The sequence below is a fragment of the Spermophilus citellus genome (assembly GCF_964194105.1).
Source record: "Spermophilus citellus genome assembly, chromosome: 3".
Classification (NCBI taxonomy): domain Eukaryota; kingdom Metazoa; phylum Chordata; class Mammalia; order Rodentia; family Sciuridae; genus Spermophilus; species Spermophilus citellus.
Genome location: NC_138184.1, coordinates 110,016,896 through 110,038,341, shown reverse-complemented (window position 1 = coordinate 110,038,341; position 21,446 = coordinate 110,016,896). Strand labels below are relative to the sequence as shown.

At 40.9% G+C, this 21,446-nt stretch overlaps 1 protein-coding gene across 1 annotated transcript in view; it reads left to right on the top strand.

Moving 5' to 3' along the window:
* SFI1 (SFI1 centrin binding protein) overlaps positions 1–21,446 on the top strand; it is a 322,241-nt gene that overhangs the window by 136,170 nt on the left and 164,625 nt on the right. The window lies entirely within an intron of this gene.

The following is a 21,446-nucleotide window of genomic DNA, read 5'->3' as shown; positions in this document are numbered from 1 at the left end:
CTCGGGGACAATCAATGGCCAGTGTCCCTTCTGATGTCATTTAGAACAAGAAACCAGAGGCTTGCGAGGCTTAGGACTTGTACAAGCCCAGTGACCTATCTGGCCACATTTAAAACAGGGTCCAAGTGGTCCTGAGGGGCACTTCCATGGGCCAGTCAAACCAGGGACAGATGCTAAGGCTGGATGAACAGCTTGAGCGAGCATCTGATATTTCTGCTTCTGGGCCTCCTCATCTCAATCGTTATACACCTTAAAGGCCAGTTCCAGAACCTCATCTTGGGGAGTTAGGGGCCCCCTCTCAAGGCACCTTAGTTTGGCCTTAATATCTAGGAAACTCTGGGAGAAAAAGTAGGTCATTAGTAGTTGTCTCCCATCTGGAGTTTCAGGGTCCAGATTAGTATATTGTAATAATGCCTTGGTCAGTTGGTCTAAAATGTTGAAGGGTTTTCTTTCTTATCTTGGAAGATTTCCTGGAGCCTTTCATAATTGGTAGTCTTATGGGCTGCCTTTCTAAATTCTGTCATGAGGCAAGTAATGAATTGTTTTCTACTAGTTACCAGAGGACTAGGCAAATTATAATCCCAATTGGATTCCCAATCAGGGATTGCTTCAGTGCCAATCGGATGGACAGCAGAGGTCTGATGTATCTCATTGTTACTGCTATTTACTGGTGAGGAGTCCTTTCTTCCCTGATGCTGAAGTATAACACCATAGAGGCAAGCAGAGGCAAGTTTAGAGTGGAAAGTAAAAGCTTTATTAAAGGACAGCAGAAAAGACTTCTCCCTAGAGGAAGAAGGGGACCCAAGAGGTGGAATCCATGGAAGGGGGAGGTCTTCCCTCTTTTATAGCTAAGATCTTCTTTCAGCTTTCCTGCATTCCTGATGGTGTTTCTGTCTTTTGTTCTGTTATCTTGCAGTATTAATGGGGAAGGTCCAAAGGAGAGGGACAGATGGGCTGGAGGAGTAATCTGGGCAGGAAGGACCTTTGGATTAGCATCTCCACTTTTGCTGGGAGCTGCTTCATTAACATTTCCTTGGGATGGGCTCTGGGCCTTGGGGACATTTTCAATTCCCATTTCCCTGGACTCCATTCTCAATATGGCCTTCATTCTCATTTAGACCGGATTTACCTAATTACACTAACTACTTATCTTTAAATCTGGCCTCTTCAGCAGCATAATTTCTAGCTTGCTCTCAAACTCACCTGTGCTCCTTGGGCAGGAGGATGTTAGACAAGATCTTATGGACATCATGGAAAATCAGATATTGAAACTCTTTGATATATATAATGGGACTTGAAGTATAAGACCCAAGCCACTTTTCTATCTGTGAAAGATATGACAAAGAGGAAGGCACATGAACTCAAATTACACCATCTACCCCAGCCACTTTGTGCAGAGGACACAGAGATATGGGTTGGGCAAAAACAGCCCGTGAGCATGTGGCAGGAGGAGAGAAGTATGGAGGGGCTGAGGGGATAGTTGCTGCAGAGGCTTCATTAGAAAGAGAATTGTGGTATGGTGGGGGCTCATCTGCTGGGTAGAAGGAGAAGGAGTCCTGTAAGATCTTCTGTCCCTTTGGAAGCAGGCATAGGGGATGTGAGAGCTGAGAGGACTTGTGCAGGAGAGCAAGAGTTGCAGAGAGAGAGAGCTCTTTCCATTTTCCCAAGCGCTCACAGTAGTTGAAAAGATCCCTGATAATATTGGTATCTAGAGTGCCTTTAAGCAGCCATGTAGAGTCGTTATCCAAAGAATATTAAGGCCTGATATGAGATATGATTGCACAAGCGGATAAGTTTTTTTGGGGGGTTTAGGTCTGGGATGAGAGAGAGAGACCCTAGATTAGCCAGGAGGCAGCCTAGGGGACTGTAAAGGTAAAATTTCTAAGCTGATTCTAAGCTGCAAAGCCTGAGTTAAAGTGTAAGAGACCGGGCATTGTAAAGTTTCTAAACTGCAAGGCCTGGGTTAAAAAGTAAAAGACTAGGTATTGTTAAAACTCCTCTGCTACCCCCAGAACCTGTAATCCCTGTAGCTGTTAGGACAATACCTGAACTGCCCAGTAAATATTTCCACTGACTCCCTGGTTGTTTAATAGCTAAGGGCTCTGAGTAGCTCGGCACATAGGCATCCAGGCCCCAAAACCAATCAGTTTGAATGTGTACCCCACTTAGAAGTGACCAATCACCCCTGTCCAGCCTGTTCCCGCCAATGAATGTACTAATCATGTCTCAGAGTTGTTGTTCAATCTTGTGTTCAATGATTGATTTGTTCTGATGTATGCAAAGCCCCCCCCTCCCCCCCCCCCGCCACCCTATCCAAAAAGTGTACTTAAGCTCTGCTTGACCTCTGCTATGGGCTCTGGGCTGCTCTATCTTCCTGAGTGAGCCTGGAACCTCAGCATGCTGAATCAATAAATCCCCTTTGCCAATTGCATGAAGCCAGTCTCTTGTGTGGTCTCTTCCTCCTACGCTTCGCCGGACCCTTATAGGGACTATGGGAGGGAATGGATAAGGAGCCACCCATGGTGAGACATAGGAGGTGAGTTTAGAGGTGGGGCGTCCCCAGTCTGTAGTATCACCTAGTGGAGAAGACAGTTATGCTCAGGGGGTCGTCACCACAGCTGGGTAAGCATTGGGGCAGGAGCCTGTAGAGGTACTTGGGCAGCCATCTGGGACTATGTAGGGGCAGAGAGCCCGTAGAGGGGGCAGAAACCCGTAGAAGGGGCAAAATCCTATAGACTAGTCCAAGCCGAGAGGTAGTCTCACCAGGAACAACTCCCAATCATCCTTGGTGTTTTTTTTTTTTTTTCCTCAAAACCCAGGACCTAAATAAAAGACCACCTATAGACTTGGTTGACAGTAGGGATCAGCTGTAGCTGTGAAAGCTATCTGGGGGTGCCCCCAGAAAGTGTCCCCACAGGGTAACCCTGGGAGTGTCAGATGATTGACAGTCACTTCCCAGGACCTGTAGGTTGTTTAGGTTGACCAGAGACAGGGGTCTTACCTGAAATATCCGGTGGTGGGTGCAGAGAGGGCGTTCAGAAGAATGGAGGACCTAGTCCCATGATGGAATCCAGATCTGGGCCCAGGGATGCTCAGTGACCCTCAAAGAGGGGAGCAAGCAAACAGGGGAACCCCATCCTGGGTTTCAGCACAAAAATGAAGGGAAAGCGAGGGATGAGAGAAGGGTAAGAGAAAAATGAAAGACAGAGACCAGGCAGAGATACATATGAGAGTTTATTTGTCAGAGCTGACAGATAAAGGCCATTTCTCTATAGGAGAGAGAGGCAAAACAGGCTTGAGTTCTGTGACTTTTATGGGACAGGTTCAGGAATCAGAGCCAGACAGTTCCTAATGTGGGTAGTTAAGGGTTGGGTTGGTATGAGGGAATGGTGAACCTTTCTCAGAAATGCCTTTAGGCAGGAAAGCAAAACTTTTTCCTTAAAATGGCGGCTATCACTTAAGATGACCATCCAGATGCTAAGCATGGACCTTATAGGAAGCACTAAATTGCATGAATTCAGCTAAGAGTGGAGAATACAGGAATTAATAATGTACTCCATCTCTATGATATTGTGAAATGTACAGTCAGTCCTCTGTATTTTTCTATTTCATATCCTTGAATTCAACCGATTTTGAGTTTGCAAAAAAATTTGCCTCTATTTTGAACATGTTACAGAGCTTTTTTTGGTCATTATTCCATAAACAATGCAATAACTATTAACATAGCATTTGCATTGTATTAGGTATAAGTAATCCAGATATGATTTAAAGTATATGGAATGAGCAGGACATAGTGGTGTACACCTAAGACTTGGAAGGCTGAGGCAGGAGAACCATAAGTTCAAAGCCAGCCTCAGCATTTTAACAAGGCTGTAAGCAATTTAATGAGACCCTGTCTCAAAATGAAAAATAAAAAGCGCTGGGGATGTGGCTCAGTGGTTAAAAATAAAAATAAAATATATGGGATCCTGTGTGCATGTTACATGCAAATACCAGGACATTTTATATAAGGGACATGAACATCCATAGATTTGGTGTCCTGGGCTTGGGGTAGAGGTTATTCCAGGAAATAATCTTGTCAGGATACCTAGGGATGACCACTTTTGGCTAGGTGAGGACCCCTAGAAATCCCCTAGCAACCACCAATCAGCAAGAGACTGTCCTGTTTCCAGTCCTACAATTTCTAAAATCCTTGGAATCTTCAAAGTGATAAGTGGTTTTTTTGTATGTTAATGAGTTGACTGTTGGCTGCTAGTTCTTAGTTTGCTTCTGAATGGGGGCTGGTCACTGGAAAGATCAAGGCAGAATCTTTCAGCCTTACCTCTTGGAAAAGAAAAGAAGCTGAAGGTAAATTGATCACAATGGCTGGTGATTTAATCAAGCATGCAACTGTAATATCAGATTTGTGGGACCCCAATAGACCTCCAGGAGCCGAATCCGATGCAATCACACAAGAGTCTTTATTGCAAGCTCCAGCCTGGACTCACAACCGTTTCTGACGCAGCAGTCCTGAGGAGTGAGTCCCTGCTCAGTGAGGATTTACAGGTTTTGGGGGATACTCTATGCATCACAACATCACACAGCAAATCATTTCATACCTCGGGAAGATCAAACAACAACTCTTAACATTGATTAGCACATTTCAATGGCGGGAACAAGTTGGGTAGGAGTGATTGGCTAGTCCAAGAGGGGGATTCGTTTGAACTGATTGGTTTAATCTGTGAGGGGTGTACATGCTAAACTACATGGTTTCCTATCATGTTATCAACCACCCACCGAGACTACTGGGGGGTCATATGGCATCTCAGGTATTTTCCCTGTCTCTTGCTGATTGGTGATTGCTAGGGGATTTCTAAGGGTCCTCACCTAGCCTAACTGAGTCAGGGACACCTGGCACTGAAGATCTCTCCTGTTATTTGCTGACAAACAACTCTGCAGGGTGGCTATAAGCCTAGAAGTGCTCTGTGGGTTTTTCCAAGGATAAGGGTCATGCCCCCTTCCTTTGGACAGGCCTTGAGGTAGAAGCTGCTGTTATTTATTTATTTATTTATTTTAAAAAATGGAGTCGCTTCAGTTTCTCACAAGCTCCAAGACAAGAGATTGGGAACAGGTTCCAAATAGCTGAACACAAGGAGGTTCATGGAGGGTGTGGCACCCAGAGGGCATGGAAGCTCCCAATTTCTTCTCACTTGCCTTGCCCTATGTGTTGGGTGCAGAGCAGGCTGAACTGTGTTGTCTGCAGGGCAGGCTGAACAGATGTTGGCTGCAACATAGCCCACACACTCAAACCCCCCTCTATCTGGTCCTTTATCACCTGTTTGTGTCAAGTCCCGCTCAAGGCTGAGCACTCAACCCCACTTGGGCCAACAAGGCAGCTTGCAGACCCAGAGGCCCCATTAGATTTGGGCTATAAAAACTCCCTCCTGCCAGGCCCCTCTCTCTCTTGCTCTTTCTCTCTTGCTCTCTCTCTCTCTCTCTCTCTCTCTCTCTTGCTCTCTTTATCTTTCTTGCGTGCGCTCTCTGTCTCTCTTGTTTTTGATCTCTCCCTGTTCATCTCTTCTCTTCTTTCTCTCTCTCTCTCTCTCTTTCCTTCCTTCTTTTCTCTTTGTTGCACTGCTGCAATAAAGATCTTTTGGTCACTCTGAGTGTTGTGGTCACTTTCCTTTCACTATGTACCTCTTCAACTATATCCTCTGTAATAATATCCTTCATAATAAATCAGCAAATTTTTTTTTTTTTTTTTTTTTTTTTTTTTTTTTTTTTGTACAGGGGATTGAACTCAGGGACACTCAACCACTAAGCCACATCCCCAGCCCTACTTTTTATATTTTATTTAGAGACAGGATCTCACTGAATTGCTTAGGGTGCCTTGCCATTGCTGAGTAGCGCCTGCTACTTTGGGGTTCCCGTTGAGTTCTCTTGGGGTTCCGGGAGAATTGGCTCATGGAGCCCGGTGGAGGGAGTGTGTTCACCAGAAGTGTGTGTGGAGTGCCGGTGAGAGTTCGGGAATAAAGAGTTGCTGTTTGAACCTACAAGGCTTTGTGGCAGCTCCATTATTTTGTGCCCAGCCAGACTGCGGCAAGAAATACTTGTGATGTTTGTTATTATGGTCCTGCTGAAAGTATGAGAGAAGTAAGCTTCATCTGTGAATGCTCCAGTCTATTTGGGAACAAGTCTCAATTCTTCCTTTTACTAGCTGGGCCACTGTGGGGCACTTACTTCCCTTCTCTGAGCTCAGTTATTGCCTCCCTAGAAAAGGGCACATAACCACAGACTGATTCCTGTTAACTTCTGGGGAGAGTGGAAGATTTCACTGAGCAGCAAAAGGAAATTTTTGTTTATTACCTCATTAGGTATTGTTTGAATTAACTATAGAGAGTTTGTCTTATGGGATTTTGTTTGTTTTGATGCTAGTGTTTGAACCCAGGGCCTTGTCCATAATAAGCACATATTCTGCGTAACACTGAGTACACCCCAGCCCCTCTGTTATAATTTTTTTAAAAACACAAACTAGAATGGACAAAGGCAAAATTAAGAAATTTGATCATCAGCTTTTAGCATGTTGTCATTTAATATTATCTTGTACTAAAGCTAAGCAAATGTTACCTCTGTCTCAGCTAAATTTTTTTTTTTTTTACAATCAGCAACAGAGATTCTGGGATTTTCCTTTTGGCACTCAGGTCTGGCTGTATCATTTACATGACCCAGTGTAAAATGAAAATTCAAGGCCCCTTTTATGAAAAGCAGAGGGGGAAAAAGTGCTGCCAAAAATAATAACATATAAACATTTTTACTTTTTAAAATATTTTTTAGTTGTTGATGGACCTTTATTTTATTTATTTGTATGTGATGCTGTTAGGCTAGCACTCTACCACTGAGCCACAACTTCAGCCCCATTTTTACTTTCTTCTGTAGTCTCTCTCTGAACTTCTCATGACATTTTAATTTGCTAATTAATGTCATTCTGATTAAAGAAAAGTAAAATTATTAGTATAAATATTTCCATTCTTTTTTTTTTTTTAAAGAGAGAGTGAGAGAGGAGAGAGAGAGAGAGAGAGAATTTTTAATATTTATTTTTTAGTTCTCGGCGGACACAACATCTTTGTTGGTATGTGGTGCTGAGGATCGAACCCGGGCCGCACGCATGCCAGACGAGCACGCTACCGCTTGAGCCACATCCCCAGCCCCTCCATTTTTTTTTTTTAACTGATACTGGGGACTGAACTCAGGGGCACTTAATCATTGAACCACATCCCCAACCCTTTTTATTTTTTATTTTGAGATAGGATCTTGCTAAGTTGCTTAGGGCCTCCCTAAATTACTGAGGCTGGCTTTGAACTTCTGATCCTCCTGCCTCAGCCTCTGAGTCACTGGAATGATAGGCATGTGCTACCACACCTGGCTCTATTCATGTTTATTCACCTAGTATTGAGTGCAAATATTAGAGAATCTAACTTATATGTGGTATCACCAAATTTGTGTTTGTTAATTTGTATTTTGTTTTTTCTAGAACAATGAAAATGCTGCACAAAACAAGTGCTTTTTAAATTATATTTATTTATTTATTGGGGGTACCAGCAATTTAACTCAGGGGCACTTGGCCATTGAACCACATCCCCAGACCTAGTTTGTATTTTATTTATAGGCAGGGTCTCACTGAGTTGCCTAGTGCCCCGCCATTGCTGAAGCTGACTTTGAACTCACAATCCTCCTGCCTCAGCTTCCAGAGCTGTTAGGATTACAGGCATGCACCACAGCGCCCAGCTAATTTTATGTCTTGATGCATGCACATTCACACATACTGCCACTGAGCTATATCCCCAACCCAGTTCACTCATGAGTAAGGAAGGACTGAAAAGAAAAAGAGCTATGGGTTATGCAATTTTTTCCTTCTATCATCATTTTCAGTTTAAATGGCTGCTACAGGGAAGACACAAGAATAGAAAAGATTATGATAGGATTCCTTGGTCATTTGCATGTTTTTTTTTTCTTTTGTTTTCTTTTTCTCTTATTTGGGGGGGGATCAAACTTAGAACCTCACACATGCTCAGTAAGCATCTGCCACTGAGTTATAGAGTAGGTTTTTTTTTGTTGTTGTTGTTTGTTTTTTTTTAAGACTTATTAAGTTGCCCAACTGAGCCTTTCATCCTCCTGACTCAGCCTCTTGAGTAGCTGAAATTATAGATCTCTGCCACCATGCTTGGTGGGCATTTGTGTTTCTTAGCAGCCATTGCCTTCTTTCTATATTCAAACCAAGTTCTGATTCAAATGGAAGACTTAATCTTTCTGGGGCTGCCAATGCCCCCTCCCTCTCAGTTTTAGAGTGACACATTATTCTAGTCTATTCATACTACCATAAGAAAATGCTCAAGGGCTAGGGCTATAGCTCATTTGGTAGAGTACTTGCCTTGTATGCACAAGGCCCTGAGTTCAATCCCCAGCACAAAACAACAACAACAACAAAAAACAACAAACTTAAGACTTGGTAATTCATAAAAAAACAGAAATTTATTTCTTGCAATTCTGGAGGCTAGGAAGTTCAATATAAAGCTCCCATATATTTGGTTTGTGGTAAAGGCATTGTCGGATTTCTTTCAACCTTTTTTGGGGGTGTACTGGAGACTAAATTCAGGGGCATTCGTGGGAGTTTTGGAAATAAAGTTTATTCCTGCTTGAGTGGCTCTTGATTTTGTGCCTAGCCAGACTGCAGCATCTTCCGATTACGGTTTGAGTGAGGATCTCCTTAAATTGTCTAGGCTAGCCTTGAATTTTCCATTCTCCTGCCTCAGCCTCCTGAGTAGCTGGGATTATAGGTGTGTACAACCATGCCAGGCCATTTAATTTTTAATTTTAATTTTAATTTATTTATTTTTGGTGCTGGGGATAGAACCCAGGGCCTTTTGCATGCAAGGCAAGCACTCTACCAACTGAGCTATAGCCAGTGTGGACTCATGGATTTTTATTACCTATACTGTGGGTTATAATCCAATACTTATTTATAGTTTTTTAAAACTTTAAAAAAATACCTTTATTTAATTTATTTATTTTTATGTGGTGCTGAGGATTGAACCCAGTGCCTCATACATGCTGGCAAGCACTCTACCACTGAGCCATAACTGCAGCCCCCAGTACTTATTTATCTTGTTGCTGAAAATGTTCCAGCTTTAGCTCTTGAGAGTTTGAATACAGGATTTTATGTGTGTTTGTGTTTTTACAAGTATTATTCAAAACTGTACATATAAATTGTTTTTTCACCTAAAATAAAATAATGTATATACCACTCCTAATAACAAAATAAAGACTTTATTTTGTCTACAAGCTATGTAATATTTCATATTTTCATATACATAATGGATTCTATAAATAATTGAACAAGTAAATGAGAGAAAAGAGACAAATCTCCTGTGTGGAAGAATTCCAAATGATTCATACATATACTCTGTACTGAGGGTCTTTAGCTTGTTTGTGCTTTTTTTTTTTTTTAAAATACAAAGGATACTTCCATAACCATTCTTTCACTAATTCAGGGATTGTAGGATAGATTTCTCAGAATGTGAATGCAGAGTCAAAAGGTCCATATGTTTTAATTTTTAGTTAATATTATCAGTCTTTTCTAAAAGGATTATTAATAATTTACCCTTCTAATACCAAGGAATGAGAGTGCCCATTTTCCCATATTTTTCTTAATACTGATTATGACACCAATTATACTTTCTCTATGATGATTCTTATTATTTATTTTATTTCTTAATATTTATTTTCTAGTTTTTGGCGGACACAACATCTTTGTTGGTATGTGGTGCTGAGGATCGAACCTGGGCCGCATGCCAGGCGAGCACGCTACCGCTTGAGCCACATACCCAGCCCTGATGATTCTTATTAACATCAGTTATCATTCTTTGTATGATGGGAATAAAATGCTACTTTGTTATTTCTTTAATTGGAATTTTCCTGGGTAGTAAACACTTGAAAGCAGTTTTCCATGTTGATTGACCATTTGGATTTCCTGTTTTTGGAATTGCCCATTCATTTCCCTTGCTCCCTTCTCTCTTGGATTATCTTTTTTCACAGCAGTTTATAGCGGCTTTTTTGTATGGTAAGTATAGTAAAACTTTGTTTTATATATATATATATATTGTAATTTATTTTGGTAATCATTTATTTATTTATTTATTTATTGGGGGTACTTTTTTATTTTGAGACAGGATCTGACTAAATTGCTTAGGGATTGAATTTAGGGGCACTCGACCACTGAGCCTTACCCCCAACCCTGTTTCATATTTTATTTAGAGACAAGGTCTCACTGAGTTGCTTAGCACCTCAGTTTTGCTCAGATTGCCTTTGAACTCGGGATCCTCCAGCCTCAGCCACTTAGGGCCGCTGAGATTACAGGCATGTCCCACCACACCTGGTTGACAATATAATTTTGTTGTTAAATTTACTCATCATTTCTTTCAAAGATTTGCCGTGTTTTGGAAGGTTTCTCTCACTCAAGTTTTCAGAAATGCTTTCCTAAACCAGGTGTGGTGGTGCATACATACAATCCCAGTGACTCAGGAAGCTAAAGAAGTAGGATTTCAAGTTTGAGGTCAGTCACAGCAATTTTTTTTTAATATTTATTTTTTAGGTGTAGTTGGACACAATGTCTTTATTTTATTTACTTATTTTTATGTGGTGCTGAGGATCGAACCCAGGGCCTCGCAAGTGCTAGGCGAGAACTCTACTGCTAAGCTACAACCCCAGCCCCAAGTCCCAACAATTTAATGAGATCCTCATCAATTTAGTGAGACCCAGTCTCAAAAAGAAAAAGAGGAGCCGGCACGGTGGTGCAGCCTGTAATCCCAGAGACTCAGGAGGCTGAGACAGGAGGATCACTAGTTCAAAGCCAGCCTCAGCAAAAGTGAGGCACTAAGCAACTCAGTGAGACCCTGTCTCTAATAAAATACAAAATAGGGCTAATAGGGCTGAGGATGTGGCTCAATGGTTGAGCTCTCCTGAGTTTAATCCCTGGTACCAAAAAAAGTAAAAATAAAAAGTAAATAAAAAATTTAAAAAGGGCTGGCTTTTAACTAGGTGTAAGGGTTCACACCTGTAATCCCAGCAATTTGGGAGGCCGAAACAGGAAGATTGCAAGTTCAAAACCAGTCTCAGCAATTGAGCAAAGCCCTAAGCAATTCAGCAAGATCCTGTCTCAAAATAAAAAATAAAAAGGGCTGGGGATGGGCTTGTAGCTCAGTGGTAAAGTGCTTGCCTAGCACTTGTGAGGCACTGGGTTCAATTCTTAGTACCATGTAAAAATAAATAAAATAAAGGTATTATTTACAACTAAAAGCTATTTTTTTAAAATGGGGGTGGGGGTACTGGGGCTGGGGATGTGGCTTAGTGGTTAAGTGCCCCTGGGATACATCCCCTATACCAAAAAACAACAAACAAACAAACAAACAAACAAACAAAAAAAAAAAACAGAAAGAAAAAGTGTTGGATATATATCTCAGTGGTAGAGTATTCCTTTCCCCAGTTCAATTCCCAGGAATGCACACATACACAAAAAGAAAATTTTCCTAAAATTTCTTCTAGTACTTTTATTTTTAATTGATAGAAATTTCATATATTTATGGTGAACAATATGATGCTTTGAAGGACTAGGGATGTACCTCAGCTGTACAATACTTGCCTACCATGTGCTAGGTCTCTAGCACTGAAGGAAAAAAAAAAGGAGAAAGCAAGCAAGCAAACAAAAACATGATGTTTTGAAATATCTGTGTATTGTGGAATGGCTAAATCGAGTTAATTAAATATGAATTACCTCACATACTTATTTATTTTATTTTATTTTTTTTATGCTGAGAACACTTAACATCTGTTGTTTCAGCCAGGAACAGTAGTGCACTCCAGTAATCCCAGTGGCTCAGGAGGCTAAGGAAGGAGCATTGCAAATTGGAGGCCAGCTTCATTAATTGAGTGAGATTCTCAGCAACTTGATGAGACTGTCTCAAAATGAAAGATAAAAAGGGTGGGGATGTAGCTCAATGATAAAGCACCCCTAGATTAAATCCTCAGTACAAAAAAATAATTGCTGTCAGGAATTTTCAATGTATATACCTTCGAATATTTAATTTTGGCATATATGTATGGATATACATTTTAAATTGACACATAGTATGTGTATATATTTATGGGGTACAGTGTAGTATTTCTTTTTTAAATTTTTATTTTTTGGTACTAGGGATTAAATCCAGAGGCATTTTACCACTGAGCTATATCCCAGTCCTTTTTTTATTTTGAGACGGGATCTGACTAAGTTGCTTAGGGCTTCATTAAGTTACTGAGGCTGGCCTTTAACGTGTGGTACTCCTGCTCAGCCTCCTGAGTAGCTGGAATCACAGGTGTGCACCATCCCAACCAGTACATTGTAGTATTTCAATGCATATATAGAATGTGTAATGACCAACTCAGAGTAATTGGCATGTCACATTAGACATTTATCATTTGTTTGTGTTGGCAACACTGAAAATCTTCTCTACATGCTGTTTTGAAATATTCAATAATTAATTGTTAAAAAGAATAATTGTTGGGGCTGGGATTGTGGCTCAGCGGTAGAGGTAGAGCGCTGTCTGGCAAGGGCGGGGCCTGGGTTTGATCCTTAGCACCATATAAAAAAAATAAAGATATTGTGTTGTGTCCATCTACACCTAAAAAATAAAATTTAAAAAAAAGAATAATTATTGTCAACCTTCATTATCCTACTGTGCTAATGAACATTAGAAAATTTAAAAGATTTAATTTTGTACAATTTTTTGGTACCATTTTTTTAAAATGTAAGACTGTTACAACATTATTCCATTTATATTACCAATATTGTTCTTTGTGCTATTATAATTTTATATTTCATATATGCAAACTTCATAATACGATATTGGTGCTTTTGCTTTAAATATTTTTTTTAAAGAAATCGAGAAAATATATGGGTTGGGGTTGTAACTCAGTGTAGAGCACTTGCCTAGCATGTGTGAGGTACTGGGTTCAATTGCACTGCATATAAATAAATTAAAAAAATAAAGATCCATTGACAACTAAAAAATAATAAAAAAAAGAAAATATAGGGCTGGGGATGTGGCTCAAGCGGTAGCGTGCTCGCCTGGCATGCGTGCAGCCTGCGTTCGATCCTCAGCACCACATACAAACAAAGATGTTGTGTCCGCCGAAAACTAAAAAATAAATATTAAAAAATTCTGTCTCTCTCTCTCTCTCTCTCTCTTTAAAAAAAAAAAAAGAAAATATATAAGACCACTTTATATATTTAGCCTGGAGAATTTCCTTTAATATTTCTTATAGTTGGCAAGGAACTCCCTCAACTTTATCTGAAAATGTCATTTATTTATTTAGTGGAGCTGGTGACAGAACCCAAGGCCTTGCACATGCTAGGTAAACACTGTACCACAGAACTACATCTTCAGCCCTTACCCTTTTATTTATTTATTTTTTTAATGGTGTTCGGTATAAAACCCAGGACCTCATAAATGCTAGGAAAGCACCCTACTAATTGAGCTACATCCCTAGTGCCTCTTATTCCTTTTTTTTTTTTTTTTTTTTTTGGTACCTGGGAATGAACTCAGGGAAACTCAAATCCCCAGACCTATTTTGTATTTTATGTAGAGACAGGGTCTCACTGACTTGCTTAGCGCCTTGCTGAGGCAGACTTTGAACTAGCGATCTTCGTCTCAGCCTCCTGAGCCACTAGGATTATAGGCATGTGCTATCACACCCAGCCTTATTCCTTATTTTTCCCTGGAGAACATTTTAGATTGATTCTTTTTCTGTTTCAGCTCCCCCACTTCCCACCCCACCCCTGCTGTCACTGCCTTTTTTTTTGGCAGTACTGGGAATTGAACCCTAGGGTGCTCTACCACTGAGCTACATCACTGTAAGGATGGCCTTAGGCCTTAGCCTAAGCAACTCCATTTTAAAACTCCAGTTTGAAACCTGCAGTCTCACCAGGCACACCTACTGAGCCCTCCAGTATGGCTCTCAGATACAAACAAGTCACTTCTCCCCACCCTGACAAACTCAGAGTGAAGTCTCTGGTGGCGTGTTGCTCTTGCCCCAATAAGAGCAAAAAGCAAGAAAATCTCGGTGGGGACCATCAGACTGATACCGACAGTTATTGGTGATGAGTCCTGCTTCCCCACATGTTGAAGTTTGAACATTAGAGAAGCACGCTGAGGAAAGCATATGAAGCAGGGTTTATTTAAAAAGGGGTAGCACAGATTTCTATGATACCAAGAGGCCAGGTGTTCTGCCCTTTTTGTATGTCCTAGGCTTCCTTTGTTCTCCTGCCTATTTCCCCTTATCTTTGTCCTTTCTGCATATGTGACTAGGCCCAGGAATGCTCTGTGGGAGGGCCAAAAGTTGGGAGACTGGTGCGCTGAAGGGGGAAGGGCAGGATGGAGTAGACAAGGACATATTAACAACCTTATAGCTCCCTCTAGGGAGGGGAAATTCCTGGGACAGATAACCTTGGCAACAGGTTGGAGCAGGGACAGGTTCTGGATAAGATCCCTCAGGGGACAGTCTCTAACTCCCAGACTCAAAATTGGCCTCCTAAATTCGACCAGACTTGATTTACCTATCTACACTGACTGTCTGTCTAATTCTGGCTTCAAAACCATATGCTTTAACCTCAGGACGAATGATGTTACTGAAAAATCTGGTAGCAACTGATAGGGATTGAAAGGGTGGTCAGAAGCCCCCAAATTTGGTATAAATGATGGAGCAAATGAACAGATCTTCAGCCAGCCAACATTGATGCACACAGCCTGAGAGCCTGATGAGGACCTAGACTGACATCCCAACTCTCCTCATCTGCCCGGATCCTCTGCGTTGTTCTCACTGCTCTCAAACTTTATAGCAGCATCTTGACTATGGTGAGAAAAGGACTTCTCCCTATGACTGCCTCCTCAGCTAGCCCTCAGCTCCATCTCAGGAGTAGCCTACCTTGGTTCCTGATCTGATCAGCATGGTCTGAGTGAGTGTGCATCTGCTGGACTTAAAGTCTAAGGCTAAGACTTTTGATCTGACATGTGAGCTTAGCATGCAGAGGGAATGTCTATCATGAGCCTGTCATGATTAAGTGTGTTTGCTTTGCAGTGCTTAGAATTAACCTAGAATTGTTTGCTGTGAATTGATTATGTCTATTGCAGTGCCTAGCATTAAGGCTTGTCATTTTCTTAATTAAGAACCTATAGAGTGAAATAGCGTTGAGTGACTTGAGTGAATAAAGCATTGGAAAGGGCAGAGTGTATGGACATTCTTTATTTCTCCCCCTCAATGCATAAGTCACAACTTTTGATCATCACAACAATCCCCAGTCCCTCAACATTTTTTTTTTGAAAGGAGTATGATTTATTTAAGTGAGAAGAAAATAGACAGAGCTCTTATAGGGGCAAGAGGGAACTCTACAGGGGTTGCCCCCCAAGCTCATTTCTTTCTTTTTTGTTTTAAAATTTTTTCTAGTAGATGGACACAATGCCTTTATTTTATTTTTATGCGGTGCTAAGGATTGAACCCATTGCCTCACGTGTGCCAGCCAAGCATTCTGCCAACTGAGCCACAACCCTAGCCTTTGTTTTATTTCTTATTTTGAGACAGGGTCTTTCTGAATCGCCCAGGTTGATCTCTAACTTGATAGTCCTCTTTTTGTGTGTGTGTGTGTGTGTGTGGTGCTGGGGATTGAACCCAAGGCCTTGTGCATGCGAGGCAAACACTCTACCAATTGAGCTATATCCCCAGCCCGATAGTCCTCTTGCTTCAGCCTCTCAAGTTGCTGAGAGTACAGGCATGTGTCACATTGTCTGTCTTCCAATTTGTTTTTTTTTTTCTTTTCAAATTCAAGGAATTTTATTGGCTACACAACCAATTTGTTTTATACTTATTGGTTTATTTATGCCTTATCTCCTTTTTTTTTAGAAATATATATATTTTTCTCTTTGGCTAGGAAAAAAAATTCCTTAGATTCTCTAATTATTTTACAGAAAGTTATATACAACAGTTTTTTGTAACTCTCCCCCACCCCTTTTTCTTTATCTTTTTTTCTTTTTTCTTTTATTGGTACTGGGATTGAAGCCAGGGGCACTTTACCACTGAGCTACATCCCTAGTAATTTTTTAAAATATTTACTTTTTAGTTGTAATTGGACACAATACCTTTATTTTATTTATTTTTAATGTGGTGCTGAGGATTGAATTCAGGACCTCTTGGTGAAAGCTCTACCACTGAGCCACAACCCCAGCTCCCTAGTCTTTTTTTTTTTTTTTTAATTTTTTATTTTGAGTCAGGGTCTCACTAAGTTACTGAGGCTGCCCTCAAACTTTTGATGCTCCTGTCTGATGTGGTGGTGCACGCCTGTAATTCCAGAGGCTCCGGAGGTTGAGACAGGAGTTATCTTGGATTCATAGCCAGTCTCAACAACTCAGCAAGGCTTTAAGTAACTCAGTGAGATCTTGCCTCTAAATAAAATATAAAAAGAGCTGGGGGACTGGGGCTATAGTTCAGTTGGTAGAGTGCTTCCCTCCTCACAAGGCCCTGAGTTCAATCCCCAGCACCACACACACACACACACACACACAGACATACACACAAAAGGGGCTGGGGATGTGGTTCAGTTGTTAATTACTCCTGGGTTCAATCCCCAGTACCAAAAACTACTGACTTTTCACAATTAAGAAATGACTAGGCCATTAGGTCACATTAATTTTCACATTTTCCTATTTTCTGTATTTTTTTAAAATATATTTTTAGTTATTGATAGAACTTTATTTTTATTTATTCATATGCGGTGCTGAGAATCGAACCCAGTGCCTCATACATGCCAGGCAAAGGCGCTACCGCTGAGCCCCAGTCCCAGCCCTATTTTCTGTATTTTTAATGCTTCTGTTTTTTTTTTTTTTTTTTTTTTTTTAATATTTATTTTTTTAGTTCTCGGTGGACACAACGTCTTTGTTGGTATGTGGTGCTGAGGATCGAACCCGGGCCGCACGCATGCCAGGCGAGCGCGCTACCGCTTGAGCCACATCCCCAGCCCCAATGCTTCTGTTTTGATAAGCTTTATTTTTTATTTTTATAATTTTGGGGGGGAGGCAGGGTCTTATTAAATTGCCCAGGCTGACTTGAAATTTCTGATCCTCCTGCCTCAGCCTCCCAAGTAGCTGAGATTATAGTTGTGTCCCACCCATGTCCAGCTTCAGTTTAGGGTTTTAATTAGTTTTCTCTTTATTTCATTTCTTCTGTTTCAAGAATACTTAATTAGAACAATTATTACAATTTTTTTGGACTTATTTACAACTTTCTCAAGGAGAAAGTGCAAAGGAAAGAAAGTGAATTATATCATTTAGATGATACTATTTTGCTTTTTATCCAAAAAACTGTCAGTGTCAACCATATTCATGATTTCAAGTGTGCATGATGTTGATATTCAGAAATAATTTTATATTTTGGGACTTCCTTACCCTATATTCTTTCTTTAGTCTCTATGGGGGACTTTGCAAGTATGTACTTTCCCTGTCCTGGCTTTGCATATATATATTCTCTCTCTCTCTCTCTCTCTCTCCCCCTCTCACACGCACGCACGCACGCACGCACGCACACACAAACACATACACATGTACATACACATATTTTATTCTTTTTGCAGTGCTGGGGATCAAACCCAGGGCCTCACTGCATGCTATACAAGTGCTCTACCACTGAGTTATACCCTTATCTCCCTTGTTTTTTTTTTTTTTTTTTTTCCCATCTGTATGCTGGAAATGCTGGAATGTTTCCCTTTCTCCTTTTTGGTACCAGGGATTGAACTCAGACGTGCTTAGCCACTGAACCACATCTCCAGCCCCTTTTTATTTTCTATTTTGACACAGGGGCTTGCTAAATGTTTTAGGGGTGAGGTTGGCTTGGAACTTGTGATCCTTCTGCTTCAGCCTTCCAGTTTGCTGGAATTACAGGCATGCGCCACCATGCCCCAACAGGAATGTTTTCTTTTATCAGTTTCCATCCCCATCTTCCCAGGCTCATGTCTTTCTGAACCCTCTTCTGCCTGAAACCAGATGTTAGCACTTTTTCCTGTTAACAGGCACATTGTTATTTATTTTTTGATAATTGCCCCATTGGATCTTGTGTTACTTATTTTCATACTTTCATTTCTCTCCTTTTTCAATGGGAAAAATGTATATAGTATTTGTAAGGTCCTTGCTTAGCATCTGGCTGGCCATCTTAAGTGACAGCTAACATCTTAAGAAAAAGTCCACTTTCCCGCCCAAGGGCCTTTCTGATAAAACCTCACCAGTCCCTCATACCAATCCGACCCTTCACCGCCCAGCTCTGATTCCTGAGCCTCCCCCATAAAAGTCCCAAGCCCCAAGCCTGTTTTGCCTCTCTCCATCTATGGAGAATGTACCTTTATTTGTCAGCTCTGACAAATAAGCTGTTGTGTTTAATCTCTGTCTGGTGTCTTCCGTTTCTCGATGGCCTGTCTCCCAGTTCCTCACTTTACTTTCAGCGAGGATGACCAGTTTCACTTTGCCCTGTCTGATTGTCTTCAGAATCTGCTTGTATCCCAGTACATACTTTCCACTTTTCATAACAAGCTGAAGTTGATCGACTCCAGAAACTTTTTCGTCTGTTTTACGGCCACCATCTTAGTGCCTTAGATGTGGCCCAGCCACAAACCAAGAGCAGCCTTCAAGATGGCCAGAGAGCTAGAAAGGCTTTTATGATTCCTTTTTAAAATCACCATTTGTTTAATAAATCTTTTAAGCACTTGCTATAGCTGCCCCTGTGCTGAGACTGGAGATACATACGGCTTCTTCTTCAAGGGTTCAAGGTTTAATGGAAGTCAGATAAATAAACAGAATAATTGCGCTCAGATGGGGTGAGAACCTGCAATTGGGGAAAGCCAGAGGCAAGGCCTCTCCCTATCCTTACTTACCAAGAGGAGGAAGAGTTATCTTTTATGGGGGTTATGGAGGGTGAATGTGGGAGAAAAGGATGTTGAACATGAAAAACAAACGCTAGAGAAAGCCTGCCCATTTTGAAGAAGTGCAGTTATTTCAGAATGGTTGGAGTGCTTGGAGATGAAGCTTGGGGCTGGGTTGTAGCTCAGTGGTAGAGCACTTGCCTAGCATGTGTGAGGCATTAGTTTCGATCCTCAGAATCATGTATAAATAATAAAGGTATTAAAAAAATGAAGCTTGTCTTTTTTTCCACTGTTTTACTTATTTATTTTTTTAGGAATACAATGCTCAGATTGTAGTTGTTTAGCCACATGGAAAAAGAGGCCTTTTTTGTTGCAGCTAGTATTGAGTAGACTTGGCCTAGTTATAGCTATTAAGAGCTTAGCTGAAGAGCCTGGTCTTGGCCTCCCAACATGGATACTTTTTAAGCATAGGGACAATATCTAATTCACTTTTTGCTCTGTTTCTAGTCCTGCCTCACTGCCAGGTGGCAGTCAGAGCTCAGTAAATAATTGTTGAATGAATAGGATGGCTGGCCAGGACCCTGAGGGAGATGAGTTATATCTTTTGGCACACTATTGACAACTTGGGGCCCCCAAGGTGGGTCCTGGGGTATCTTTGAGCAATTAAATGGTTAACTTAGCTGGCAGGCCTCCTATGACAGATTTGCTAAGGAGTACCTTCCTCCAGAGCAGTGATGCCTTGATATCTTCAGGTAATTCATTCCTTAAGCACTCTAAGTTAGGGAAGGGCTGCTGATTTGAATTTATCTGTCTTTTAAGACTGATCTTTGATCTTGCCTCATTCCAGCTGGACTTCCTTTCCTCTTCTTTCCTCCTCCATTACTAATGGTGCACATCTAATTACCTCATTACCCCTTAATTTATTTATGAAAAGGCTGAGGGTAAAGAAAAAAAAGGAAACTCCTGAGCTCTTTGGGGACCTTCTGTAAAAGCTTTCCTTTCCCTTTCCCCTCCCTTATGCCCAATAAACCTCCCCTTTTCCTTCTTTGTATTCCAAGTTGGAATACTTCTTATTTACAAATTTAAATAAATAAACGTCCCTCCCAGGACCGGGTGGAGACCAGCTGTAAGGTTTAAGCCTAGCCTATCCACTCCCGATGGATTAATCAATCTATCAACAAGAACTCAATGATGCAGAAATAAGCAGCTTTCAAAACAGCACACAGCTCCTGGGTGTGCTGGCTGCTTCTTTACAAGACACTTGGGAAAGAGGTGTCTTTTGATATTTTAAATTTTATTATTATACAAATAGTGTGTAGTTGCATTCATCTTGTAAAAAATTCAAATACAGAGAACATATAGAATAAAGTAAAGTTTCTTACCCCTTCCTTCCAACTCATTCTACTGCTAAAAGCTTGGGATTAGCTCCCCAAAAGACAAATGCCTAATGTTTTCTATGATATAAGGTGACTGGCTCATAGTGGGCTAGGGAGGGGGAGCATGTGAGAAATAGACTACTCTAGATAGGGCAGAAGGGTAGGAGGGAAGAGAGGGGGCAGGGGATTAGAAATGATGGTGGAATGTGATGGACATTATTATCCAAAGTACATGTATGAAGACATGAATTGCTGTGAACATACTTTATATACAGAGATATGAAAAATTGTGCTCTATTTGTGTAATAAGAATTGTAATGCATTCCGCTGTCATGTATTTAAAAAGTAAAATCAATTAAAAAAATCTTCTGAAGGACAGAGGGGTTCCTTGGCTATCTTGCAATAAAGTACTTGAATGAGTTCTCAAAAAAAAAAAAAAAAAATCTGTTTGCCTCCCAAGTGGCTGGGAGTACAGGTGCATGCCCGATTTCGGAATGTCCCTTTATTTAGTCCTTTTAACAATGTACTTTCAGGATTGGCAGTGTAGCTTAGTAGTAGGAAATTGCCCAGCACTCCAGACCCTAAAACTACAAACAAAAACCCGATGCACTTTTATACACTTATGCCTCTGCAAATACACTTCTAAAAATAGCGTAATTTTACTACATAGGTGCAGTTCTGTAGTTGTAACTCGTCCATTTAACATATCTCGGATATCGTTCCAGTCAGATCATAGATTTACTTTCACAAGACAGAGGTACTATTTTCAACTATACTAATGAGTGTTAAGGTACTTTCTTTTTAGTATTACAAGCTTTTGCGAATACCGGTTCACTGGGAATCATTCATTCAATTGTGCACTAACTGTGTTTCACTATGTGCCACACACTCTACTCAGGGTTCCGGGTAAACAAAACATGCTTCAAAAATAGTTCCGAGTGATGGCATTTTCTTTCTCCAAGATGGTGAGATGGGCTGAAGATCGGTCTTTAGGCCAACTCAGTACCCAGCGATTAAAAAAAAGGGGCCCTGGACCAGGAAGGGTGGATGAGGAAAAGGGATGGGGACGGAAGGTGCGCTTTTTAACCCGGTCCAGGCTCTGG